Raw genomic sequence first — 18,462 nt, 5'->3', positions numbered from 1 at the left:
GATGAAAATGGGTGAAGACAGTCACCGCAGCTCGTGTCTTAGAAAAACACTAAACGTCTGAACCACTGGAGACGGATTACGTGCCACAATTTAGAAGCAAGAAGAGTTACTTAAGTTTAAAGTAGGATATTATGGCGGTTGACAACGTGGCTTTTCTCAAATTAACAGCGCCTCATGTGTGTGTTGATCTTTTTGTGCGTTTACATAGTAAATCTATGTGCATTCATCTACCCACTTGTCTTTGAACCCCGTTCACCTGAAGCAGCCGCACACAGGAATGTGTTCGGCTGCGCTCCTCTCCAACCCTTGTGCATCTTTCAACCCTAAACTATGCCAGGATCTCGGAGAAACAGAGCATCCGTTGACAGCAGGCGCTCCTCCAAAGACATGCTTCTCATGCCCTGTAGAGGCCCCCTGTACAGGAGACCCTCCCTCCCCCCTCATCCTCGTCAATCCGCCCCTCCAACCCTTGCTCTCTCCTGCAATCAAAAGACAGCTTCATTATCTGCTGACTAATTTTGTGCCTGCCCCCAAGACGACTCGCAGGTAATGGCGGTGCAGGTTCCACCCTCCTCCCCTGTACCTCTCCAGATCAGCCATCCTAGAGACTTTGAGGCCACAAGGCTGCGCCCCGTCTCCTCCCCACCAACAAAGGGCTCTCTCAGGAGCTTGGGCATGTGTTGCCCACCCCCCTCCCATCTACCCCCACCTGCATGGGGTGGAGAGGGAGGGATCAGGGAGGAGGTGAGGGGTGGTCGGGGGGTGAATCTTGAATCTCCACAGCAGGAGAGGAGCCAGCACTGGGACAGGCAGTGATACAACATTTGAATGCCCCGACCGGGGACACACCGTCGTGCCTCTCCAATTAAATTATCCAGTCCACAATGGCGAGGCCTCGAGAATTGACACCTCCATTGAGAGTGTGTCAGCAGCTTTGTGGGCACCGACAATTTCCATCTCTGCAGAAATAGATTTGCTCCCAAGGGGAGCAACAATAGCAGGGCAATCCTTCTAATGCTCGTTTTTTTTGGGGAGGAAAATAGGGATGAGAGCTGGGGATTTGGAAGGTTTACTTACAGGGACCGAGGGAATTCTCGTTTGGAAGTGATAATATATCTGAAGTGCCTTTGACAAAAAGCAACGTGGGATGAATGTGTTGTTTTTCAGGTGAAAGCCAAAATCACCCTCAACATTCTCAGTCTAATCGGGGCTGAGTGATTTTAGCGTGTTTTCCAAGGGCAGTGCTGGTGAAAGCCAGAATTCATGAACCGCATACTTTTATTTCCCCCACAGAAGTTAATTTACTCATCTCTTGGACGTACTTTGAAAGCAGTAAGCAGTTTATTCTTCACAGAGACACCAAAGAAGACAAAAGATTTGAGATGAGGAATAGACTCCAAAGATGCGAAAGCTTTTGGCACATTCATCATAAGTTCAAAGCAGGGCGAGGCAGAAAAGAGAAAGAAGGGAACGTCCTGTGACACCTTGGCCCTCCGAGCCATCAGGACACCCACAATTCTGTGTATTAAAATGGCATTGACACGAGGTGTTGACAAAATCAAAAACCTGTCTGACACATGACTGCTCAGCGGGCACACCACACACACCTCTCCAGCTACAGATGTTGGCATCCGCCAGTGCAAAAGCACCAACTGCCAATTCCCCCAGGCAGAGTTTGGAAAACACAGAACCCGACACCTCGAAAGTGAGCGCAACCGACTGACGCATCTGCATAGTTGTCATCTTTTCAAGAAGTAGGGAGCAGTATGTGAGCAACTGACGATCGTATCTGGTTGTCTACCAACTGTCAACGCTTTGAACCAGGACCAGAAGGTTTCTGAAATCTCATCCACGGAGTTTAAGATGCCTAAACTTCAAACCTAAGAAGTGACACATGAAAACAATTGTGAATCTTTTTGTTGGAGCAATTCTGGAAGACGCTGGCAAACAAAAGTTGCCCAACAAAAGCACTGCAACTTTGTAAGCACTGCTGCAACCTTTGCACAAGATTAAAGGACTAAAAATATAATCAGTGTTGCTTTTGGATCCTGATATATCAGCCGAGTTTACATAACTATAAGTACATATAGTGCAAGTTCATAACTATTCGTAACTTGTTGAAGTAGTTGTGATTGAAAAGCATCTTTCAGGCTATGATCGAACCTAAACTCTACATCTTTGACATGTCGATGTCGCCTCTCCTCTTCGTCTATCAATCTTCGGAGAGTCTTTAACCTCTGCTCACATAAAGACACAGTTGTTCTGTTTGACTCAGTCAATCCAAAGTGAATATGATGGACAAAGGTACACGGGATAATACGTCTGTCTTCCTTCTCAGCACTAAGTGGATGCTGCTGAAAAGGCGAGCCTTTAAGTCTGACCCCAGGAGGTCAGACTCATACGAGATTGTGTGTGCGTACATATATATGTGTGTGTGTGTGTGTGTGTGTGTGTGTGTGTGTGTGTGTGTGTGTGTGTGTGTCTCCATCATCTCGCTGTTCTTCCTGACTACCGGGAGACACGGCTGTTTTTATGGCTTGTTTTTTTTTGTTCTGCCCCGACAGATAAAGCAGGAAAATCTCATAAATTAGCAGCTTGTTGATTTGATTTAAACTATCATGAATAATTGGATTGAACGCAGTGCGACATTTGCAGCGGTTAATCACAGAAGAGAACAGAGGAGAACAAGGAAGATTTCGGGTCCCAAGATAATATTTTTACAGACTGGTTTCCTCCACAGACATCCACAGGCTTTTTCCTTTTTTCTTTTATTGCATGAAAAGTAATTTGTTAACTATCTGCAGAGTGGAAACTATTAGCTGAATCAGTTATGTTAGTTATATGGTAATCAAACGCTAATCTGAATAGACAAACTCATCTATCAGAATTATATTTGATCTAATTATTCTTGTTACAGCTCACATTTATGATAAATAGATAAATCTGTAGTTATAAAACGCGGGAACCGCTTCCCGGTATACTCTGTTAAGAGAAACCTCTGGAAGCCCAGGGGATTTTCCTTTGTCCAATCAGAGACACCAGAGGGTCCAAGTCAAGACATGAAAGAGCCAGAGGAAAGAAATGAAGAAAATAATTCTCCCCTTTTGTCTCAGTTTCTGGGTCAAGGCCTAATTGATTTCCTGATTAGTCGTCCATCAACCTAAATCACAACCTGCTTTCACACCTGCGATGGGAGTGTGATTTTATAGTTGAGGAATTCATTAACGTCGAGCGGCTTATTTATCTGTTTAACAAGTCTATTCCGGCAATTCTGAGGTCTAGATGTTGAACGGATAACGTTGAAGCACAATGATGAGAAAAATATGGAAAAAAGTGAAAATTTTAAATTATGGAAATTACATTTCCTCTTAAAGTTAATTTTGACTGTTGTTTTCCCGCGAGGAGTTTGACATGCATGATTATTCATCTCTTGACAACAGCTCAATTAACACAATAATTTTGTTTTTCGTTTGTTATCATCGGGGGAAATATGCCACAACACGGGAACTTACACAGTGTAATACAAGCAGTGCTGAAAATATACATAGCCTGTTAGTGACATTCATGCATTTAATTTGTGGAATGAGGCTCGATCCTCATGTGATACATAGGCTTCGGCACTGCAATTATCTCCTCAAGAGCACAATGTAGGCATAATTTCCCCAGACTGCATAATTATCTTTGAGTAGGATGACAAACTCATCACAGAAGTTTGAGAAACAAGTGGTTTCACTTCAACCAAGTAGGCTTTGTTTCCGAATCAAGGAGAATCTATTTTTAACCCTTTTGTAACCGGGCGTCTTTATTTACAAATGCAACCTGGCGGGCAGGAGAGAGAGTTGCATCCATCCACACAGTCAGACTTCAAAGTTCAGCGGTCCATACAGCACTTGGAGCTTGCTCGAGGATCTCCGATCGGTAACCTTCAAGGCACACACGGACGTTTGTTTTCTCTACAGCTGCCCTTTAAATCTTTTGTCTCCGGGGGATCAAAAACAGTCACCTCTGCGTTACTCTAATGAAGTTTGTCTGGTGGAAAAAATAATTTGTTCTCATCAGGGCCAGAGAAAGGAGGGAGGGTGGGAGGTGGACTTAACGGCTTCTGCAGAGTAAACATGGTGGTTTCAGCCTCGGTTTCAACAACACTCTGAATGTTTTCGTCTCAGTTCACGGCCAGGTTTTTGGTTAATCACGTCTGGATTGCAGTGACATGTGAGATGCTTTGTTGGCATAACTCGGGTTGTTCTTTCTGTTTTAAATCCACTTCATGTACCAACAGGAGCCAGGAATGGCCCCATGCTATGACGTTGGACACTTAAGCTCAAACCGACCGATGCTCTTTTTTTTTTTTTTTTTATTATTGCACCTGATGACAAAATAATCTCCTGTCAGGCTTGTCCCTGTCGGAAATAAAACGCAGCAGGTTGTCATGTCCTGACACTTTGCTGGAAATGCATCAGATGTGAAAATAACACCACTTTCTCTTTTACAACGTTCAATGAAAACACCCGTCACTCCGTTTAACGCAGGAGCACTTCGTTCAACCTCGACCATTGTGCTTATTCTCATCAATCAGACTGCGGATATAAAAACACACTAAAGCTCTCGTCTCCTCGTATTAAACAAACATATAGATATCTACATGTGAAGCTACTGGTGAGTAAATGGTTGGGAAAAAAGCTGCACGCTATTATGTTAGTGACAAAGGTGTCTGGCTTTGTGTTTTTCTAAGTCTGCAGCTTACAAGGCCATGCGAGGTCCATCTATGCAGCGCTCACCATGTAAAGGAATATTGTCTCCTGTTTGGTCTCAGCTCAAGTCAATGCTTTTCCTTCAATTTGGCCATCATTAAGGGAGTATTTTAGTGCGCTCATGGTAACCTGATCCCGTTGACTGATGCTGATCGCTCCCCACAGGGCCCCTCTCTCGCTCTCTCTCCTTCAGCAGTCCAAGGCGGACCAAGCTGCAATTATAATACTTAAAATAATTCCACAAAAGTGGAGCCATCATTGAATAATTCAGCCTTCTAGTCTTGTCAGGACTTTGCTGGACTTATGACATCATTCAAGCTGAATATCCTTTAGCAGATGTGTGAGCCAAAAAATACTCAAACGGGAATGGCGTTCCCAGAACGCTCGAATGTTTTTTAAACAGAGTTTTTCAAACCGCTGTTTCCTAAAAACCCGCGCGTGAGCTCCAGAAAGTGTCTAGACTAAGTGAAATGGGTGTTTGCAGCCCTGATCAGGCTTTGCAACAAAGCCCCAGAGTGGTCTGATTTGCACGGCTATGTAAACAAATCGTGTTTAATTTTACATGAGTATTTGCTTGGCGCCCGACACCCTAAGAGCACGGTCATATCATTAATAAGCCAGACTTGCTCATCAGACTGTAAATGGCTCACTTCATGTATAAAATATCAGAGGAATAGAGTGGCTCTGCATTTCTAAAGAGGCCTGAATGGACCGCTGCATTCTTAGCTGGAATTTATGGAGCACGTCAACACCTGGACTTGGCGATGTTTACAGCGCCACTCCCGAGGCGTCTAATGGATGATGAAGGGCCAGTATGGACCAATTCTTTTGTTGATCCCTGGACAGTTCCGACTTTAAAACTGTCTTTTGGGAATCTATCTGCTTCTCTGCACACAAGGCTGTTCACAGAGTTTATTAACCAGATCCTCTGCAGCCAAAATTTGGGTTGCAAAACAGTTGTTGTTGTGCATGAGCCACACTTACTTTATAGCTAATAACGTCCTAAATTAAGACACAAAAGACCTTACACACTAGTCTCCAATATTCCTGTCACCAACATGTCAGTACTGACAATCTGTCAAACCCACAGAAGCTGAGATGGTGTCATCTATGTGCAGCGTCCTTCTACCTCAAACATTTCAGGCCTAACTGTAGGACATGAAATACACAGTTTCAGACATCATCCACTCTTAGAATTCACTCCCTGCTCGTAGCACATACAATTATTATTCCAGACCACAGTTTTGACTGTCAAAAAGCAGTCCCCCGTGTCAAAAGCGTGCACTTTAAGCCCTACATCCATCTATCATCTTTGTCAAACAGTTTTTTGTGAGGACAAAATAATGATTCTTGTTGAATGGACGCTAACAGGTCTCAAAATGTCTTTTAGGTTAACGTACCGCGCACACAAAGTTCCCAGAACATCCCGACTCCTTACATTGAAAAGTTTGCCAGTTAAACTACGGACAGCGACCCAAAAATGGATGGCGGGCATAAAGAAAAACTAGTGTTTAATAAAGCATGAGTCCTACAGTCATGCTGCATCGACCCAGCTGAGCTGAAAAAGTTTCGGAGGGTCTGTCTTTGTAAGGGATTTGTGCAGTGTACACAGACTGTCCAGACTTCCTGGCAGTTGATATTAACTATTAAGCATGGCAAGTATCAAGCCCACATGTCGCAGAGGATATTGCAGCAAGTTATACACTACATGTGTGTTTCTCTATTCCCTGGATCTTTTGCAGAGTGGATCCCACAAGCCTTTCCCCCCCCTCAGCACCCCATTTGTCTGCACTGCGGTGTGTAATTGTAAATAAAGAAGAAGCCACTCATGAATGCTCCCTCTGCATAGATGATGTCCTAATTGAGAGATGCAGTGAAATGGTTATAGGGTGTTTTCATTTCATGGTTCACTCCACACTCACCATGCGCTTGCACACACACACACACACACACACACACACACACACTCACACACACATCAACCCTGTGGTTTGCATCATGAATAAATTGAATATCCTCTTAGTAAGCTACTAAATACATCTGCAGTGTCACGCTACAGTGGGTTGGGAGATGCCCATTCTATACAGATTGTTGCTTTCCACCAACACATACAGTAAGAATATAAACACATTCAGGCTTTGAGATGTTACCCACGATACACGGGCTTGTTGGATTGACGTGTTTTTTAATGGATTCAGTGCATGCACAGCGAGGAGACACAGCCGGAGTCCAAGTCACTTGCTGCTTGTGTTTGGTTGAGCTTGATTTAATAAAAAATGAACTTTGAACACAGGATCTGGAGTGACTTAAACACTTCAAATTATAAAAACATACATTTTTTGTGCAGCTTCTGATGAATTGCAGTCCACATACGAGGGGTCTGACAGTCGGTTTAGTGCACTTTTTTTGTGACTGACAACACAAAACGCTCTCTAAGCAAATTGTTCTCAACCGTCAACCGGTGCAGGTTAAAACAAAACCCAATAATTACTGGCAAACACAAACATAAACCCGGATGAATCAGTGCCACTGAGGCAAGGATTTTACTCTTTTGATATACACCGCAGTAGAGAATGTCAAAGTACTTCATGCTCAAAGCCAGAGTACAAGGAGTGTGTTCAAAACAGGCTGGCATCTCCAGGTCTGCAAACTAGACGCTGATCAGCCGAGCGAAAAAGACACAAACACACCATTTTGAAGTTTCTGAATTTCCATGTAACATGCCCTAAATCTGGAGGTTAATCTCATGAATATTTGAACAGACATCCATTAATTTGGTTGTTATAATGCCTTATGTATAACCCGCCTCTCCTGTTTTCTGCCATACTTTACTGCATTTCCTTGAGTACTCCGACACCACTGGAGGAGAAATGCACTCAAAACAGGAAGAATGGGAGTCGGAGTTCATTGGCTATGCAGCCTGGTGTGTACATCATTGGCCAGGAGACTTACGAGAGTGCTCATTGTTCTCTGTATTAGTGCAACGTTCGTTTTGGGTTTTCCAAGGACAACATCCTTTATGCATGATGGCCAAAACAGCAAATGAACTGCATGGGGCAAGAAACTTGCCTAACCAACTTTCATGAGAACTTAGTACTATGAGAGTGTGTACATGGTTGATTTTATGTGTGCACGTGTGTGTGTGTGTGTGTATTACAGTAGTCACTGCAGCACACAGCCAGAGGGCTCAGTGTTTGATCCCTGGTTGTAAAATGGATTATCTGGTGGCAGGAGGGTGAAAGGATAGCAGTGTGTTAGCTTTGAAAAAAAGAGACACAAGCCGAGTGCGGATGTGTGTGTGTGTGCGTGCATGTGTGCGTATGAATGAATGTGTGTGTATGTGCGTGTGATCTCATGCAGCGGACAGCCCAGGGGAAAGGGCGGCCCCTGAGAAAACGTGTCTTAAAAAGCTCTCTGTGGCTCCAGCTAATGCTCACTTTGTCACCCAAACAGGGCGGGAAAGATAATCAATAGCCTTTGATAGCTACTATTAGGGTTTTAACAAGCTTTTCCTCACGCTGGGCTGCTCTACTGAGGAGAAACGAGGAGAGCCAAACAAGCCTTCATCATCCTGTCCCCTTGCAACCTTCCTTTCAATGCACACCGCACGCTCTGTTTCATCTTGTGTTAGCACAAGGATTCCCAAACCTTTCATATCAGGGAGCGCCGATTGGTTCCAACACCGAGCAACGGATGCACTTGATTTGAGTTTTAGATCAAAACAGTCATCCTGATATATATTTTGCAACTGATTCAAACTTATAGTCAGGCGTCGTACTCTGATTTGGTTGGGAACATCTCGGTTATTTTTCCATCTTACAGAACAAGATTCACTCCCATACACACTCACAGACATGCACAAACCACACAAGCACCAATTTTCAGCCTCCCAACAGTAACCGATAGGGGAGCACCTATGCTAAGCTAAATCTAATTTGCAGCATCTGCATTTGTCACACCATTAGAATAATTGTTCCCTCCTCAGCTGTTTCCCTGCTGTTTTCTATCAATTTCCGCCCCTCAAAACCAAATGATCTGTTCATTTCAGAGCCTCGTGTGGGGTTTTTCTTTTTCCTCCTCTTCTTCTTTTTTTTTTTCTCTCCACTAAATCTCAAGCCACCTCTCTCAAAATTAGCCCCTCACTTAGAACATATAATGCTAATGACCATAATTAACCCAAAATGGAACTTAAATAATTACGGACCACGAGGATTGCTCATTCAAGAGAACAGTAAATTAATCTTCCATTTGAGAGCCTGATCAAGGTGTATTGTGTTTTATCCCTGCGAACACTTAATCTTCATTTACTAACAAGCTGTATCAAGTGCAGCTGAGCGTCACCGTAGCCGCAGTCACCTTGACACAACGCAAACAGGTCGTAACCAAACCCATTAGGCGCTGTGGGGAGACTGAATGAGTAATGCTTTCTTCTATTTTAACAAATACCATCAAGAGCCCCTTGAGCAAGGCTGAATATAAAACACTAAGGTTGAGTGTGTGTGTGTGTCTGTGTGTGTAAGCATTGTGTTGCTAATAAAGGAAATGCATGATCATGGTTTCCAGATTGTTTCCCTAAAAAAACAACTTAACACAGTTCTGAAAAGCAGTATTTCACTGCCCCTGTTGGTCCAAAGTTTAAAGCATGTTTCACCTTTGACTACACCCAGTTGTGATTTCTTTGATATATTGCTCTACCACCTAATCAGTGAGAGCATATAGATCACGTACATGACCATAGTTTTAAACTAGGCATAGTAGGTAGAGTACAAAATGGTGCATTTGACACCTGGCGATATTTTTATGGGGTGATTTCTGCAGGTGCGACATGGTGGTGCTGTCGTCTCACAGCGAGAAGGTTCCTGGTTATACTTTCTATACTTTGGTGTGGAGTTTGCATGTTCTCCCGGTGCCTACATGGGTTCTCTCCGGGTACTCCAGCTTCCTCCCACAGTCCAAAGTCATGCACTTAACAGGTAAATTGGTGACCCATAGGTGTCTCTATGTGCCCTGTGATAAACTGGCAACATGTCCAGGGTGTACCACGCCTCTCGCCCAAAGTCAGCTGGGATAGGCCTCAGTCCCACTGTGACCCTGATGAGGAGAAGCGGTTACGGATAATGGATGGATGGGGTGATTTTTGTTGGTAACATTGTTTCCTCCAGCTGCCCCATTTTTCTAGCATGTAATGTTTTTCATCCGTTCAAAAGTGTAATAAAGGTTATCATTGGCAAATGTTACGACTGATCTGAAGCTAATTTATCCATGGCATTGCCACAAGTGAAGCAGAATGTCTATGGTGGCACTGCCAGGTTTCTCCTGTCTTTCTAAAATGTAACTTTCCACGTAGAAATAGGCATTGATTTCTCTATGAGAGCGGTTTTGTTCATGAATGACCTTGGTGAAGGCATGAAGAGGATTTAGTGTCCCTGATGCTACCCCTCTTCTGGTATTATCCAGGGAGGAAGGGCATGATGGGTAAGGGATGCGGTGGTGGTAACCCAGGTGTGGCCAATCTTCCCCTCCCAGCAAGATCCAATAAGAGCCATTAGAGAGGTCTGGTCTGGTTCATTTGAACGTCACAGTTAACACAGTGTGCAAAGGAGCAACACTGTGAGCAGCGCAGAGCAACAGGCTTCTTCATTCATTACACAGAGACGCAACTACTCCATTCGATTTCTGTGTCCTCTGGCAAAGGGAAGAGTTACCAGATTTATAGACTTGTTTCGCTAATGTTTAAGTGTATTCACCTCGGATGGTGTTACCTCGAACTACACGTCATGCTGCTGAAACTCACAGCTGTTTTAGACATGCTGGATGATGGTGTAGCAGTGGACGACTGGGTGAGAGGAACCTGCTGAAAGGCTGGAGGGAAAACAGAGGCTGACTAAATGAAATCTCATCCGTCTATCTACGTTCCTGGTTTCCTCTTTATCTCATCCTGCAAAGGAGGGAGGAGAGGGTGGATTTGTTTTCTTTTTTTATGGGGTTTACAGTAATGCTTTGAGGGTGAAATTATTCCTGGAGCCCCGAGTTTAATTATTTCCTCTCGTATCAATACAGTCCACCGACGTAATTTCCGTGTTGATCTGATTAAAGAAATATTACATTCTGCCAGGGCACGGGCAAATTGACTTTGGTGGCAAGGTCTTGACAAGAACCAGACACGCAGCTTTATGCATCAGTAACGGCGTAACCATATTATCCATGCACTGCTTCCTTCAGTGAAAAGGAAGATGCAGGCTGTTTCCAATGAAGACAAAAGAGGAGAGGAAGGAAATTCAGGATGGAAGAGATGGTGTAGACGTGCAAGTGTACACCTTCTCTGAGAATACTAATGCCTTGTCATCAGGACTCTGAAAGCATCAGCAACATCACGACTTACATTACGCCCCAGAAACTTTTAGAAACTCGACATTAGCACAGACTAACATGCAGTACTTTGCCAGCACAGGGCTAAAAACTGAGCAAAGAACAAAAGCAATATACTGGATCAATATTATCCATTAACATTGTCAGTAAACACTGTTATGGAGCAACGTCCCTGACCACAGCGACATAAAAAGTCTGATTTGTTGTGGTCCTTATTTATCCAATTTTCTCTCTACTTACATCCCAGCCTTTAATGTACTTTACTCATTTTGTTTTTATGACTTCCAGAAGAAAAAACTTTCTTAGCTTCCACGTTTAGATAAATGCTACATAAATAAACCTGTTTATTATCCCAAAGGTTATTTTTTTTATTAGGATTTTTACCATTTTGCTACCCTGATCTGGATAAGAACGTCTTTACCTTGGGTGAGGTAATTATAAAGAAATACAAGATGATTAAAATGAGAAATAATAATACATTGTTCGTTTTTTTGATGACTTATATACTAAGGGAGCATCTTACAGTTTAATAATGAACTTACCAGTGCTCTTCCACGGACAAACTAACTTATCCCAAACATATTTTGGCATTTCTATTTTCTTGCTACACATACCAAAATATCTGCATCCATCAGAGGTTCAACAAAAGAATAGGGGATCATTGATAGACGGTTGTCTGTTTTTCAGTGGCCACATACTGAGAAGATCGGGAACCGCTGCCTTAATGTCAAGCAGTCTAGCTCTTCAAAACGTTTTCACAGTCTGACATAACACTGTTGTTAATGTCATAATGTTCGTGTGTAATTTAAATTTTTTCGTGCGTTCTCATTTCCTTGACCTACCCTATCTATTTCTACCTCAGTTAGTCTATTCCTACATTTCCCAGAGGACATTTCACAATCCCATGTGAAGGGGCATGAACTTGTTGCTTTCAATCAAATCTGGGCGTGGGAGAGCACAGAAATGGAACCAGCACACATGCTTTTTTTTTTTTGTGAATATTTGGAGGGTTAGGGTTTAAAAGACACCAGGCTGGATGCAGAGATCGGTATCTCTTGTTGTTGTGACTGATTTCCGAAACCTAATGATCACAGTGGAGATTTTTCTGCTATCGAACATCCTGTAACATGAGGTCACACTGTGCAAGATAAGCGTGTTCTCAACCAGAATGAGAAAAAAACACCACAGCGAGCAGTGTGCACTGTTTTATAGGGAGGATAACTCCTTTAAGAGTGTGCTACTCCGTGCATGTAGAAGAAACTGTGCTGAAAAATGAATACAAAGGGGAAAATGAGTCAAACAGAGTGCAGGAATGTGAGTCAGCAATCGTGTAAAAGGAGAAGGAGAGTGAGAGAAAGAGCTAAGGGGAAGGGAGGGGGAAGACGGGGCAAAAGTGCAGCCATGTGCTGGGGTGTACACCTGTACCCAGAACAGGTGTTTTCCGCCCCACTTGCAGGCCCCCTGATTAGGAACCGCCACGCTTGCCTTACTCCGTCAAAGGCTAGCTTATCCCCCATCAGTGCAACTCAGGCTCTGGGTAAAATGATGGTTAATTAGCCAGCAGAAAGCCACAGGCTGGAGGTTGATGGAAGCAACCCCCTTTCCCCAACCTCCCACCCTCCGTTATACACACAGGTCTGTGTATACTGTACACACAGAGACCAGTTAGGAAGCAGAACTAATTTAACCAGTTAAAGCTGAACAGACATCAGTGGAAAAGAGTAGATTATATAATTTATTGTGTTGGTTTCTAAGCTTTAACTGAAGTTTTCGGGACACATGAGACTGTGTTTTATTTCTTTTATCCTGTGCATGATTTTCAGGGTGGAACAAGTCCAACGCAGAACCCTTGAATAACAAACTACTGTCATAGATGGTTATTTTAGATGATAATCTCTTATAATCATAGCTATTCTTTGATTAGCTATTACAGAAATACCACGATGGCTGCAGCGAGGGATATCTGAGCGAAGGGATTAATCGAGCACACTGTATTTTATACTGTATAACATGTCCTGTTCCTGGCTAATCTGCACATACATAGGGAAGCAATCAAAAGAGAGAGAGAGGGAGAGAGAGACTATAATTATGCGCAGCTGCAAAAGCGGGGGGCCATGGGAGGTTGCATTACCCAGCACTAAACACTTTCACCTGCGCAGCTATGCTACCCAGCGTTAAACACTTTCACCTGGACGGAGCCACGTTTTCAAGTTTTAATCATATTTCCACCGGGGAGCTGAATTACTGAGTAGAAATGACTTTGTACTAGACTCACTGTACAATGGAGACAATTAGGGGGTAAAGTTGAGGGGCAATTCTCAAAGAGCAACAGACTTGGAAATTGGTTCAGTGACTTCTTTTTTTTTTTTAAACCGTTCTCTGGTAACAATTGTGCCTTGCATGGCAAAAGAGACAATCCGGGTGCAATTTGAATACCGTTGCATGTAAATGTTGACAATAGCGATGTTTGGAATTGATGTGTAGTCTTTTGCACAAGCTTCGGCCGCTAACAAATCTCTGCTGGCTTGACCACACTCATTTGCAGAGCAGCAGAATGATATTTGCATGCACCGTTTTTTGTTTTTTGCATCTCAATGGGCCACAACAGAGCAGCAAACATGTCAACTAACAGCAGCAATGAACATTTTCATTTGATTTATTAACTTATTGGTCATTTTTATGTCAGGTTTTGATATTTCTCGTTGGAGTGAACAGTGGAGCAAAGATAATGTTCAGGTTCAACAATAAAAATATCGGGATTCATCCTCTGGGATGTATGAACATGAATATCTGTAAACTCATAGGAACAGTGTTGCTCAAGGGGAAATACTGACCTGAAAATGGTCATCATCAATGACCAGGACAATGAGCATCCACTCCATAACAAACTCAACATGTATCACATGTATTTTAAAAGGCCGCATACACTGAGTCATGCATGCTTCATTAAACTCTAATAGGCATTTTACAGTGTTGCCAGCAGTACAACGCTGGAAGCAATATAAGGTTACAAACTTCTCACCTTGAGGCAAGATGTGTGTTGCTTTCATCTCTCCGCTGGTCATATCTCAGCCTGTCTCATCCAGGTTTGTAGTGGCAGGATGCTAAGCAAGGTGGTCTTGCCGTCCTTCCCTCCAGCTACCAGCAGAGTCCAGAGTCCAGTTTGGTTCCACGCCTCGTGCTGTGCATCGAGGCGGGCCACACTACATCTTTCATGTACCTCATGGTCCAGGTTCTTTCCTACCAGAGTTGTCAATCCACATCCACAAGTTTTCCCAGCCATGAGTTAGGATCCCGCATAACCTCGGTCAGGCTGCATCTGAGAATATCTCAAGTGACACAAGGCGCTGTCAAGTGAGCTCCCATCCAGGCTGGGTACACAGGGCTCCGGTATCCCTCAGTGTAGGGGTGAGGTTCCTCTTTCTCGCATGCATCTCTTAGTCTGGCCCCCACAGATCTGGGACCAGCCAGAAGGGCATGCAAACCTATCCACCCAGGAGAGGTTAGGGATTCTTGGAAAGGTTAGGTGGCACTTCTCCATTATAGGTATGGTGGTGACTCTGAGAAGGCGACTGTAAAAGTGGGAAACCCTCGTACGGGATTCTTCCTGAAAGAAAAGAAAATCGTTTTTTTATTCTTTTACCCCATTGTTGTTGCTTAGTTATCTTTACTGTGGCCACTAGATATAACTCCAAGCCCAAAACAAAAGGTAAACCCCAAAATATACAACAGTAAAGCCTTTGTCTAGCCAATGTGGGGCTTAAGGCTTGTACACACAGACAGAACAAAGAACATTGGAAACATGTTTCCAGCAGTAGACGATCTTGCATCCAGGATGGCCTGTGTGATTTGAATTTTTATGACCAAGATGACAAGAGCAGTATATTACAGATGGCTAGTGGAGAGACAAAGACGTCTCAGCGTTCATAATTCGAGAGAAAGGTAGTACAGAGGGATACGATCTACATTCAGGAGGGGGGGAAGGTGCTGAGTGTCAGACTGTACGGGGGAATTTGGGTTTTGGCATGAATCACTCTCTGCGGAGCTGCTGGTGCTCACACATCAGAGCTCCACTTCCTCCAGGCACACCATGCAATACACAGAGGTGATAGAAATACATGTATACAGACAAACACACACATTCGCAGGCTTGTAACTATACGTGGATAACACGCACACACACACACACATATGCACGCTCACACACTTACTTTACTGTACATACACGTGTTCCCTGCAGCCATAAGCACTGCTCTACAACCTAATTAAGAGAACAATTAAGTGTGAGACGATGAGGATTGAAAATGAGGGTCGCTCAGTGTGTGTGTGTGTGTGTGTGTGTGTGTGTGTGTGTGTGTGTAAAATCATCAAGATCATATAGTATCTTACTAAAGAATAGAGCCTGTTACCGGCGTTTGGCCCCTGAGGCTCGGGTCTAAGTTCTTTTAAATCAAGGATTAAAACTTGTCTTGTTTGCACATTTTATTCAATTAAATTGCGCTGCTGAACTTATTTTTATTCTCTTTGACATTTTATTCTTTTAAATCTAATTTATGCGTATCAACATACTTCCATTTATTTAGATTTTGTCTTCATACTTCATGCAAACACTTGGAATAGCTGTACATATGATATAGCTCCATGTCACCAGTTTAAAAAGGACCAGTGTGTAGTATTTAGTGGCATCCAGGTGTAGTTGCAGATTGCAACCACCTCACTTCACCCTCTCCTTCCAAGCACAAGGAGAAAGCCAGAGAAAAACACAAACAGCTTTATCTAGAGCTAGTATTTGACACAGCGCTGTGTTACACTGTGTTTTTTATACTTCATCCAGGACCCCCCAGTTTATTTAATTATTTATCAGTATTTTGTTATCCATCTTTATTCTCTGAGTCGCTGTAACAAGTGAATTTCCCCAGTGTGATTTCAATAAAGTCCATCTTATCTTATTTGGTTTGTCCATTCTGGGCTAAAAATAGTTCTTGGTGCAACTCCATGGAAGATGACTAATACATCTTACATAAGTAGATAATTATGCATATTATATTAAAATCTCTGCCATATTTTGTAAATAGAGCAGATAGCATCTCATAAATATACTTCAATACACAAACTGTACAAATAAATATGAAAACAACAGGACTCGTCTTGCACATCCTGCCACATTCAAGCCGCTTTTCAATGTCTGACATCATATCGCTACGGATACCACAAAGAAAGTCCTCTTAACTCCAAGTTCTGGTTTTCAAACTGAGAGTTTGTGTGGTCAGTTCTACTTTAGGGAACTTTCATGAGCCTACCGTAGGGTCCTGTCAAAACAATTAAAACTCATCATAAACTCATGCTGAAAGGCGTTGTTTTCTGACGTGCGAGCATACATGATGTTCATCTGACAGTACTGATATTCCATCTGAGCTTATACCATAGCGTAGGTCTGTGCTGGCAGCACAAACAGGCTTCTGCAGCCAGGACGCCAAGAAGCAGGGAAATATTAAACAAAGGAGAAGAGAGCAGACGCTGAAAAATACCTGCTGGCCCAATACTCAGGCTCCATATGCCCAGCTCTTCCCTGACTGCTGGCTGACTGCTGGCTGGCCAGCCTGTATGCCCACTCTCTCCCCAGCCTGAACACACACCTACACACACACAAAAACACAGATAGACACAGACGCAGACACACACACACACACATGCAACACACGCTTCACTGGGGACAAGCCAGCAAGAGTAATCCTGGCCTACTTTTCTGCCCGGAGCATACTGCGGCAACCATCTACACAGACTACCACTACAGAGGAGGGAAAGGAGGCGCAGGGGGTGGATGAAGAATTAGAGGAGATGGAGGGGAAGTTAGGAATGGGGTGGAGGTGGGGTGGAGGAAGATAGAGGGAGCAGTTAAAAAATTGGAACGAGTGATGGAAAGGAAAAGAATGACCAGGCAGGGACTGTCTGAATCTCAGTTTACGGGGGGGTGTGTGTGTGTGTGTGCAATTAAAGAGGATGAGATAATGATTGAAAGAACAAGAAACGGAGGGATGTGGAAGGGAAGGAAGTCAAGTCGTATGACACAAAGGGGGAAAAATGAGAAAAGGAGATAGAAGGAATGGGAGAGAGCGACAGAAACAGGGTTTGGAGAGAGAGTCAGTGAATCCTAATAGAAACCAGTGCAACAGCGGAGTCTCCTGCCAAACGAAAGAAGGGGTGGGTGGGTGGTTGGGGGGGTGTTGGCTGCTCTTTTCCAAATAAGCGCATTAGTTAGTGCCACTTCCTCTTGCCGGGAGTTCCTGCTGCATATTCTGAGAAGCCCCAAACCGCACCGGGGAATATTTTTACTCTGCTCCCATTGACAGGATGAAAAATGATACCTGGAATATGTAAATAAATGATTACATCACACACGACTGCCATGAACACACACATGCATTTCACTTATTAGCTCAGAACATGTATTAAGACAGAAAATAATAAAAGAGTCATGTTTATTTATGCGCATGCAGGGTATACAGTGTGTTTGTAAATAAACTTAATTTATATATTCATGCACTCTGGTGATTCATTCATTCCCTTCAGGGGGTACACATGGCATAGTTGTTGTTTGCTTTGACTCACGGTGTAATTACCGCGTGTATCCAGAGACTGTACAAAATAATTCTATGAATCATGTTTCCATACATCTGCGGTCTAGGAGTTTCCTGAATCCAAATTAGTTGCCATGGCAAGTAGCATGCCATTACGGGCAATGAGAAAATATGTTTGATGTAGTAAATTAACAGATTGGTCTTGAAACATAATCATTATTAGTCCACAGATCAAGGACAAAGGAGGAGAGAGTACATTTTATCGCTCTGAAATATCACGCATGTATTCTGGAAGAAATTAATTTAATTAGAATAAAATTAAGCAAAGGAAGTAATTGGTGACAATTACTGAAGTCGTAAAGTTATCCAGCTATTTACACTCCTCCAGACCAAACTGTGCAAGCAAATTAATGTGATGCATTCATTTTTATAATCTTTTCAGCGCTGAGATATTTCACATCTGTAAAAACAGCAGAGCACATCGGGTTGGCCTTTCTGTTCCTGAACACCAACATAACAGAGGTTTAGTTGTGATTTGTGTAACTTTTTCATCGCTGACGTTGGAACAAATCCTGCAGAACTAACTGTATACTGGGGGACAAAAATATCGGAATACCACAGATTATAATGCATCACAAACTATGGCCTACTTTAGAAGAAATGCGCACATCTCGAATCTAAAACTTAACGTAGTATCCTTGCAAGGTAACGCATTCTACAACCAAATCACAAGAACATCAGTAATAATTCTGCAAAACTCTACA

At 43.1% G+C, this 18,462-nt stretch overlaps 1 protein-coding gene across 1 annotated transcript in view; it reads right to left on the bottom strand.

The window, feature by feature from the left end:
• The window catches only part of meis1b (Meis homeobox 1 b), a 145,054-nt gene extending 130,754 nt beyond the window's left edge, over positions 1 to 14,300 (bottom strand). The window contains exon 1 of the mRNA XM_027277424.1: positions 14,143 to 14,300. The gene's annotated coding sequence lies outside the window, so the exon portion shown is untranslated. The remainder of the gene's footprint in view (positions 1 to 14,142) is intronic.
• Positions 14,301 to 18,462: the final 4,162 nt, after the last annotated feature.

Source organism: Larimichthys crocea, chromosome III (genome assembly GCF_000972845.2).
Source record: "Larimichthys crocea isolate SSNF chromosome III, L_crocea_2.0, whole genome shotgun sequence".
NCBI lineage: Eukaryota > Metazoa > Chordata > Actinopteri > Sciaenidae > Larimichthys > Larimichthys crocea.
This window is presented reverse-complemented; position numbering and strand designations above follow the sequence as displayed.